General features: G+C 35.6%; 1 pseudogene; it reads left to right on the top strand.

Moving 5' to 3' along the window:
* Positions 1-1,174: 1,174 nt before the first annotated feature.
* Positions 1,175-2,728, top strand: LOC117804243 (annotated as a pseudogene).
* The last annotated feature ends 7,756 nt before the right edge of the window (positions 2,729-10,484 follow it).

The raw sequence follows: 10,484 nt of genomic DNA, 5'->3' as shown, positions 1-10,484 counted from the left end.
ACTCTGGACGATGAACAATACAAAAATCTTTAATACAACAGCATCCATCTGCCATTGTAACAATAGCTCTCATAAAACTTGGACTTTCCCCTTTCCACTTCTGAGTACCCGAAGTAACATAAGGAATTCCATTATCCTCAGGCCTAATTTTATTAACATGACAAAAACTTGCACCAGTGTCAATCTTATACCAAATCTCATCATCCATTTTTAATTCTTACCATAGCTATCACATCAATTCTAATTGGAAGATGAGGTAGACTTAACAAAAACACATATATGAAAAATCATAGCCTATTCATCAGTTGCCAACATGAAATGAATAACACCTATCACAATTTATAACCCAACTATAATAACCCAAATCTATTAATCTACATCATGATGACATTCACCACACTCATATTATTATGTGTAATTCATCCACCACAACACTATCATTCTCATATATATGAAACAAAATACCCTTAATCATTGCATTAATCTTTACCACCATACTATCGATGGGCCTTCCTCCTCTCTCGGGATTCCTGCCCAAATGGCTAATTATCCAGGAACTGACAAAAAACGATCTTATTATACCAACATTAATAGCCATTATAGCACTACTCAATCTGTATTTCTATATGCAATTAACTTCACATCACTAATTATATTTCCATCAATAAACAACATAAAAATAAAAGGACAATTTGAAAGTACAAAATGGTTAACTCTTTTAACACCACTAATTTTAATACCAACAACAATTCTCCCACTAACACCAATACTATCAATCTTAGAGTAGGAATTTAGGTTAGAAAAGACCAAGAGCTTTAGAGCTTTCAAAGCCCTAAGCAAGTGTATTCACTTAATTCCTAAAAAGTACAAGGATTGCAAGACTTTATCTTACATCAATTGAACACAAATCAAAATTTTTTTAATTAGGCTAAAACCTTACTAGATTGGTGGATTTCCACCCCATGAAATTTTAGTTAATGGCTAAGTACCCAAATCACTTGGCTTCAGTTTACATCTCCCACCATCTAGGGGGAAAAAAGTCAGAAGAAGCCCCAGCAGAGGTGAAGCTGCTTCTTTGAATTTGTAATTCAGTATGATATTCACCACAGGGCTTGGCAAAAAGAGGACTCAACCTCTGTCTTTAGAAGTTAATGCTTACTCAGCCCTTTTACTTATGTTCATAAACTGCTTACTATTCTCAACAAACCATAAAGATATCAGCACTCTAGACCTACTATTTGGTGCATGAAATAGAATAGAAGGAACTTCCTGAAGTCTTTTTTTTTTTTTTTAAGATTATTCGTTTATTTGAGAGAGCAAGAGTGCAGGGGGAGGAGCAGAGGGAGAGGAGCGAGCAGACTCCACACTGAGCGTTTATCCCAACACAAGGCTCGATCTCAAGACCCTGAGATCATGACCTGAGCTGAAACCAAGAGTCAGATGCTTAACCAACAGAGACAGTCAGGTGCCCCTGTCTGAAGCCTTTTAATCCATGTGGAACTTGGCCAACCTGGAGCTTTACTGGGAGATAACCTAATTTATAATATAACCATAATTGCCCATTCATAATTTTCTTTATAATATTATCTATTATAATTGGAGAATTTGGAAACTGTTTCATCCCCTTAATAATCAGAGCACCTGATATAGCATTCCCCCAAATAAATAACGTGAGTTTCTGACTATTACCACTATCATTTCTGCTCTTACATCAACAGTTGGCGCAGGTACAGGAACCAGTGAAGAGTATACACACCCCGAGCCAGCAACCTAGCTCACTAGAAGCCTCAGTCAATGGAACCTCATCTCTCTCTATCTCTGTGTAGCCTCAATTTTAGGGGCTATCAGTCATAACTATCATTAATATAAAAATCACCAGCTGTATCTCAATACTAAACACCTTTATTCCTTGGATACCTCGTAACTACAGCCATTCTGTTACTACTATCACTTAGCAGCCAAAATTACCATATTACTAACAGACCATAACCTAAAACACCAGATTCTTTGATCCTATAGGAGGAGGCAACCCAATTTGATACCAATGCTTGTTTTAATTTTGATTCTCCAGATATCTCAAAGCTTATATTCTTATCTTCCCTGGATTTGGAATTTCATGTATTATTATGTATTATTCAGGGGAAAAAAAGAACCTTTTGGATATACTGTAATAGTTTGAGCCATATTATCTATTGGATTCCTAGGTTTAATTGTATGAGGCATCATAGTAACTGTAGGCACAGATGTTCACATATGAGCATATTTTACATCAGCTACTAGAATTTTTGCCACCCCTACAGGAGTAAAGTGTTTAGCTAACTAGCAACCCTTCATGGAGGCAACATTAAATGATCACTAGCCATACTATGAGCTCTAGCTTTTATCTTCCTATTCATAGGAGGTCTGGCAGGAATTGTCTTAGCCAACTCATCCCTAGACACTGTTCTCCAGGACACATACTATATGGTAGCACATTTTTACTACATATTATCAATAAGAGCATTTTTCACCATCATAAGATTTGTTCACTGATTCCATTTTCTACATCTACACAATCAATGATCTTGGACAAAAATCCTCATTACAATTATAGTAATGGGAGCTAATAAAACTTTCTTCCCACTCAGGGCCTCTCAGGAATGCCCTGACATGACTCTACCCAGATGCATGCACAACATGAAATGTTGTGATGACAACATGTCATCTATAGGTTCATTCATCTCTTTCACAGCAGCAATATTAATTATCTTCATAATTTGGGAAGTACTTGCATCCAAGTGAGAAGTAGCAAAAGTGGAATTAACTAACACTAACCTTGAATGACCGCATGGATGTCCTCTACCATATCATGTATTTGAAGAATCCTCTTACATCAGCTTAAAATAAGATAGGAATCCAACCCTCTAAAAATGGTTTCAAGCCAATACCATAACCATTATGTCTTTCCCAATGGTGAAATATTAGTAAAAATTACATAACTTTGTCAAAGTTAAATTATGGGTTTAAGTCTTTTATATCTCCATGGCATATCCATTCAACTAGGTTTTTAAGATGCAACATCCCCCATTATAGAACTCCTACACTTTCATGACCATACATAATCATCTTCTTAATCAACTCTCTAGTTCTCTATATTATTTCACTAGTATTAACGGCTAAATTAACCCACACAAATACAATAGATGTGCAAGAAGTAGAAACAATATGGACTATTGTACCAGTCATTATCCTAATCCTAATTGCTCTGCCATCACTATAAATTCTTGATATAATAGAATAAATTAACAACTCCTCACTGGAAAAACTTGGCTATCAATGATACTGAAGCTATGAATATACGGACTATAAAGACTTAAACTTTGACTTGTACTTCCTGACTTCTTTGACTTCTTAAACTTTGATCCCCACACAAGACCTAAAACCAAGAGAACTACAACTTGTAAAGGTTGATAACCAAGTTGTCTTACCCACAGAAATAACAATCCAAATATTAATCTCATTAGCAGATATCCTGCCCTCATGAGCCATCTCCAGACAATTAAATCAAATAGCCTTAATACCTATACATCCAAGCCTATATTTTGGGCAGTGCTCAGAAATTTGCAGGTCAAATCAGTTTTATACCAGTCATTCTTGAATCAATCCCACTAAAACACTTAGGAAAATTATCTGCAACTGAACCGTAATGTCATTAAGAAGTAGTATTGGGGTGCCTGGGTGGCTTAGTTGGTTAAGTGTCTGACGCCTAATTCTGGCTCAGGTCATGATCTCAGGCTCATGAGACATGCCCAGCATGGAGCCTGCTTAAGATTCTCTCTCTCCCTCTCCATCTGCTCCTCCACCCCTAAAAAAATAAAAATTAAAAAAAAAATTTTTTTTAAGATTTTTATTTATTTATTCGACAGAGATAGAGACAGCCAGCGAGAGAGGGAACACAAGCAGGGGGAGTGGGAGAGGAAGAAGCAGGCTCATAGCAGAGGAGTCCGATGTGGGGCTCGATCCCATAACACTGGGATCACGCCCTGAGCCGAAGGCAGACGCCCAACCACTGTGCCACCCAGGCACCCCAAAAAAAATTTTTTTAAAGAAGTAGTATTAACCTTTAAATGTTAAAGGCAGAGTTTAAACTTCTCCTTAATGATATGCCACAACTAGACACGGTGTAATTTATCACCATCATATCAATAATTATAACCTTATTTGTTGTATTTCAGCTAAAAATTTCAAATCACTATGACCCATCAAACTCAAAATTAAAAACAACAAAGACACTGGAGTACTTCACCTCTTGAGAGAAAAAGTAAATGAAAATCTATTTGCCTCTTTCATTATCCCAATAATGATAGGGTTATCTATCATAATTTTAATTACTATATTTCCTACAACCTAACCAAATAATCAACTATCTAATTGCTATCAAAAAATGACTAATTCAGTTAACATCAAAACAAATAACTATCCATAGTCATAGGACACAATAAAGGACAAAACTGAACCCTAATACTCTTATTACTCATTTTATTCATTGGCTTACCAAGCCTACTGGGTCCACCACCACACTCAGTTACACCTAACACACAACTCTCAATGAATCTGGGAATAGACATTCCACCTTGAGCAGAGACAGTAATTAATAGCTTTTGTCACAAAACAAAAGCATCTTAGTCCACTTTCTATCCCAAAGAATAACCATCCCACTCATTCCAATTCTAGTAATTATCAAAACCATTAGTCTTTTCATCCAACCAAGAGCACTAGCTGTATGGCTAACTGCCAGTATCACTACTGAACACCTACTCATTCATTTAATTGTAGGAGGAAGCCTTGCCTTAATGAAAATTAGCCCCACTAGTTCTCATTACCTTCATCACTCTTAATTCTACTATCCTTGAATTCATTGTGGGCTTAATTCAAGCTTATGTATTCGCTCTACTAGTAAGCCTTCACCTCCATGATAACATCTAATGACCCACCAAACCTACACATACCATATAGTAAACTCCTGCTCCCAACCATTTATAGGCACTCTATCAGCTCTCCTTATAACATCGGGTCTGGTAATATGGTTTTACTTTAACTTAATCTTCCTCCTATCCTTAGGCATTAACAACTGATGTCTTGACTACGTGTCATTGATGATGAGACATTTGAAAAAGTACATTCCAAGGTCACCACACACCAGTTGTTCAAAAGGGCTTCAGTTTGGAGTAATTCTTTTCATTATTTCAGAATTCTTTTTTACTAGCTTCTCCTGGGCTTTTACCATTTAAGTCTCGCTCCAACACCTGAAATAGGTGGTTGCTGACCACACTGACATCCATCCCCTAAAGTACTGCTTCTCAATACCTTTGTCCTGTTAGCTCTGGAGTATATCTATCACCTCAGCCCACTACAGCCTAACAGGAGGAAATCACAAACACAAACTTCAAGACTATCCATTACAGTCTCTCTAGGAATTTATTTTACCTGATTACAAGCCTTTGAATACTATGAAACATCGTTTACAATCTCAGATGGAGTTTATGAATAGACATATTTTTATGACTGCAGGCTTTCATGGACTACATGTAATTACTGGCTCTACCTTCCTCGTCATCTGTTTCCTGCTGCAACTAAAGTTTCATTTCACATCTAATTATCACTTCGAATTTGAAGCAGTTACTTGATATTAACATTTTGTAGATACAGTATGACTATTCCTCGGTCTCCATTTATTGATGAGGGTCCTATTCTTTATTAAATGGTACAATTACAATTAATCAGTTTCAATACAATCCAAGGAAGAATATAGTATTAACCCTATCAATTAACACACTACTAAACTCATTGCTTGTATTAATTACATTTTAACTTCCCCAACTAAACATCTACATGGAAAAAGTAAGCCCATATGAATGTGGATTCGACCCCATGGGATCACCACACCTACCCTTCTCTGTAAAATTCTTTCTGGTACCCATTACATTTCTGTTATTTGACCTAGAAATGCTGTTCTACCTCTATCTTCACTGTTCCAAACAGCCTAAAAACCATACTTATCATGACATTAATATCAATCTCATTACCAGCCATAAGTTTCACCTATGAATGAACCCAAAAAGAATCAGAATGAACCAAATGATAATTAGTTTAAACTAAAACCATGATTTCAACTCATTAAATTATGGCTAATTTCATAATTATCAAATGTCTCTAGTCTATATCAACATTATTCTAGTAATCATTGTGTCCTTCATGGAAATATTAATATGTTGATCTCAATATCATTTCACTGTTTAGAGGATATATTCATTCACTAATCATTATAGTAACCATAATAATTCTAAACACCCACTTTACATTAGCTAGCATAATACCTATTATCTTCTTAGTATTCATGGCCCATGAGCCTACATTATGATTATTTCTACTAGTCGTGGTGTCTAATACTTACAGTACTATGTATAAAACCTTAACCTCCTGCAATGTTAAAAATCATTATTCTAACCATTATAATGGTACCACTGACATGATTATCAAAAAACAATATAATTTGAATTAACAAAACAGCCTACAGCCTATTAAATAGACTTATTGGCCTAATATTCCTAAGTCAACTTTACAACAGCCTCAATTTTTCATTACTATTCTTCTCTGACTCCTATTGGGACCCCTACTGGCACTAACATGACTTCTTACACTAATACTCAGAGCTAACCAATTTCATCTATCAGTGGAAGCCCTAACCCAGAATAAGCTGCATTTTACTAATTCTACTATAAATATTCTTAATCATAACTTTCATTGCCACAGAATTTTACTATATTCCTATTTGAAGCCACACTAGTACCAACATCATCACCCACTGAGGGAATCAAACAGAATGATTAAATGAGGGGCTCTAGTTCCTATTTTATACATTAGTAGGGTCACTCCCACTTCTCATTTCATTAATCTGCAACCAAAACCTCATAGAGACATTAAATTTCTTAAGTTAGTACTGAGCCTAATCAGTGTCCAACTATTAATCTAATATTTTCTTGTGACTGGCATGCATAGTGTTCATAGTAAAAATACCCCTTTATAGGCTATCCCTCTGACTGCCAAAAGCACACATAGAGGACACTATTGCTGGTTACGTGGTACTTGAAGATGTAAGACTAAAAGCAGGTGGATATGGGATGCTACTAGTAACAATACTAAACCCTATAACAAACTACATAGCCCACATAGGAGCACCCAAATATATAAAGGAAACCTTAGCAGACCTAAACAGAGAAATTAACAGCAGCAATACAGTGATAGTAGGAGACTTTCATACCCCACTTGCATCAATGGATAGATCATCCAGATGAAATAAGGAAACATTGGCCTTAACTGACACATTAGACCAGATGGACTTAATAGATATATACAAAACATCCTATCCAAAAGCAGAACACACATTCTTTTCAAATACACTATTCTTTTTCAAGGATACATCATTTATTAAGTCACAAAACCAGTTTTGATACATTTAAAAAATTAAAACCACAACCATTTCAGACTACAATGGTATAAAACTGAAATCACAAAATGGAAAAAATCATAAATATGTGAATTTTAAACAACATGCTACTGAACAACCAATAGGCGCATGAAGACATCAAAGGGGGAAATCAAAAATACCTTGAGGGGTTAAGAGTACACTTGACTTGATGAATACTGAGTAATATATGGAACTGCTGGATCACTATACTATACATCTGAAACTAATAACACTATGTTATCTACACTGGAATTAAAATTTACAAATTAAAAAAATACCTCGAGACAAATGAAAATGAAAATACAACATACCAAAATCCATGGGGTAGAGCAAAAGCAGTTCTAACACAGAAGTTCATAGACAGAAATTCATGGCATAGCAATAAGGGTCTACCTCAAAACACAAGAAAAATCTCAAACAATCTAACTTTACACCTAAAGGAACAAGAAAAAGAACAAATGAGCCCAAAATTGGCAGAAAGAAGGCAATAATAAAAATCAGAGCAGAGGGGTGCCTGGTGGCACAGCTGGTTAAGCATCTCACTCTTAGTTTTGGCACAAGTTGTGATCTCAAGTCATGAGATCAAGCCCCTTGTCAGGCTCTGCACTCAGCACAGAGTCTGCTTGAGATTCTTTCTCCCTCTGCCCCTCCTGTCTGTGCCCTCTCTCTAAATAAATAAATCTTATTAAAAAAAAAAAAGAGCAGAAAGAAATGAAAGAGATGGAAAACACAATAGAAAAGATCAAGGAAACTAAGAACTGGTTCTTGAAAAGATAAAAAAAAATTGAATAATATTCAGCTAGGCTAAGGGGGGATGGCTCAAATAAAATCAGAAATGAAAGTTACAACTGATAGCTATGGTATACAAAGGATCATAAGAAACTACTATGAACAATTATATGCCAACAAATTGGACAGACTAGAAAAAATGAATACATTCCTAGAAACATACAGCCTTCCAAATTTAATCATGAAGATATAGAATATCTAAATAGGCCCACTACTAGCAAGGAGATTGAGTCAGTAATCAAAAACCTCCCAGCAAAAGTTCAGGACCAGATGGCTTTACTGATGAATTCTCAAACTCAGAAGATTTAGTACCTATACTTCTCAAACTCCTCCAAAAAATTGAAGATGTGGCAGTGCCTATAAACTTATTTTACAAGACCAGCATTATCCTGATAACAAAACCAAACAAGGCACCACAAAAAATAGGCCAAAATCCCTGATGAACAAAGATGTCAAAATCCTCAACAAAATATTAGTAAATCAAATTCAACATTACATTATAAAGATCATATATTATGATCAAGTGGGATTTATTCCAAGAATGCCAGGATGGCTCAATGTCTGCAAACCAATCAACATGATACACCACATTAACAAAATGAAAATAAAAGTCATATGACCATCTCAATAGATACAAAAAGAACATATGACAAAATTCAACATCCACTTAGCATAAAAAAAAAACTATCAACAAAATGGGTATAGAGGGAATGTACTTCAATACAGGCCATATGTAACAGGCTCATAGTTAACATCATACTTAGCAATGAAAAGCTGAAAGCTTTTCCTCTAAGGAAAGGAAATTGACAAGAATGCCCTCTCTTGCCACTTTTGTTAAACATGGTATTGGAAGTCCCAGCTGGAGAAACTACGTAAGAAAAAGACACGAAAAGCCATCCAAATTGAAAGTAAAGAAACAAAACCTGTTATTTGTAGATGACATGATACTATATAGAGAAAATCCCTAAAGATTACACACACACACACACACACACACACACACACACAATAACCATTAAAATGAATTAACAAATTTAGTAAAGTTGCAGGGTACAAAATCAATATACAAATATTTGTTATACTTCTATACACTAATAGTGAACTATCATAAAGGGAATTAAGAAAACAATGCCCTTACATTTGCATCAAAAAGAATAAGATACCTAGGAATAAGCTAAACCCAGACATGGAAGATGTGTATGCTGTACTATAAGGCAGTAATAAAAGAAATTAAAGATGACACAAATAAATGGAAAGATATTCCATTCTTGTGGACTGGAAGAATAGTGTTAAAATGCCCATACTACCCAAAGAATCCAATACCCAAAGATTCAATGCAATCTCTATCAAAATTCCAATGGTATTTTTCACACACACACACACACACACACACACACACAAAATAGGACAATCTGAAAATTTATATGGAAGCACAAAAGACTCCAAAGAGCTAAAGCAATCTTGAAAAAAAAAAAAATGGAGGCATCATATGCCCCGATTTCAAATTATATTGCAAAGCTATAGTAATCCAAGTGGTACGGTATTAGCATAAAAACAGACACAGATCAGTGCAACAGAAGAGGGAGCCCAGAAATAAACCCACACAAAGGTGTCTGAAAAATTTGTGACAAAGACAAGAATATACAATGGGGAAAGGACAGTTTCTCCAATAAAAAGTGTTGGGAAAACTGGACAGCCACATGCAAAAAATAAGACTGGACCACTATGTTCTACCATACACAAAAATTAACATAATAAATTAAAAGCTTTTTATTTTTTTAAAGTTTTTTTTTTTAATTTTTATTTATTCGACAGAGATAGAGACAGCCAGCGAGAGAGGGAACACAAGCAGGGGGAGTGGGAGAGGAAGAAGCAGGCTCATAGCAGAGGAGCCTGATGTGGGGCTCGATCCCAGAATGCCGGGATCACGCCCTGAGCTGAAGGCAGACGCTTAACCGCTGTGCCACCCAGGCGCCCCAATAAATTAAAAGCTTTAACGTAAGATCTGAATCCATAAAACTCATAAAAGAAAACAAAGGTGGTAAGTTCCTTCACATAACCTTTGAGGAGGATTTTTTTGCAGATTTGACACAAAAAGCAAAAGCACCAATACCAATCTGGAAAGAACACAAATACATGGAGGCTAAACCATATGCTACTAACCAATGAATAAAACCAAGAAATCGAG

The sequence above is a fragment of the Ailuropoda melanoleuca genome, chromosome 10 (genome assembly GCF_002007445.2).
Source record: "Ailuropoda melanoleuca isolate Jingjing chromosome 10, ASM200744v2, whole genome shotgun sequence".
NCBI classification, from domain to species: Eukaryota; Metazoa; Chordata; class Mammalia; order Carnivora; family Ursidae; genus Ailuropoda; species Ailuropoda melanoleuca.
The sequence above is the reverse complement of the archived record's forward strand: the minus strand, read 5'-3'. Positions and strand labels throughout refer to the sequence as shown.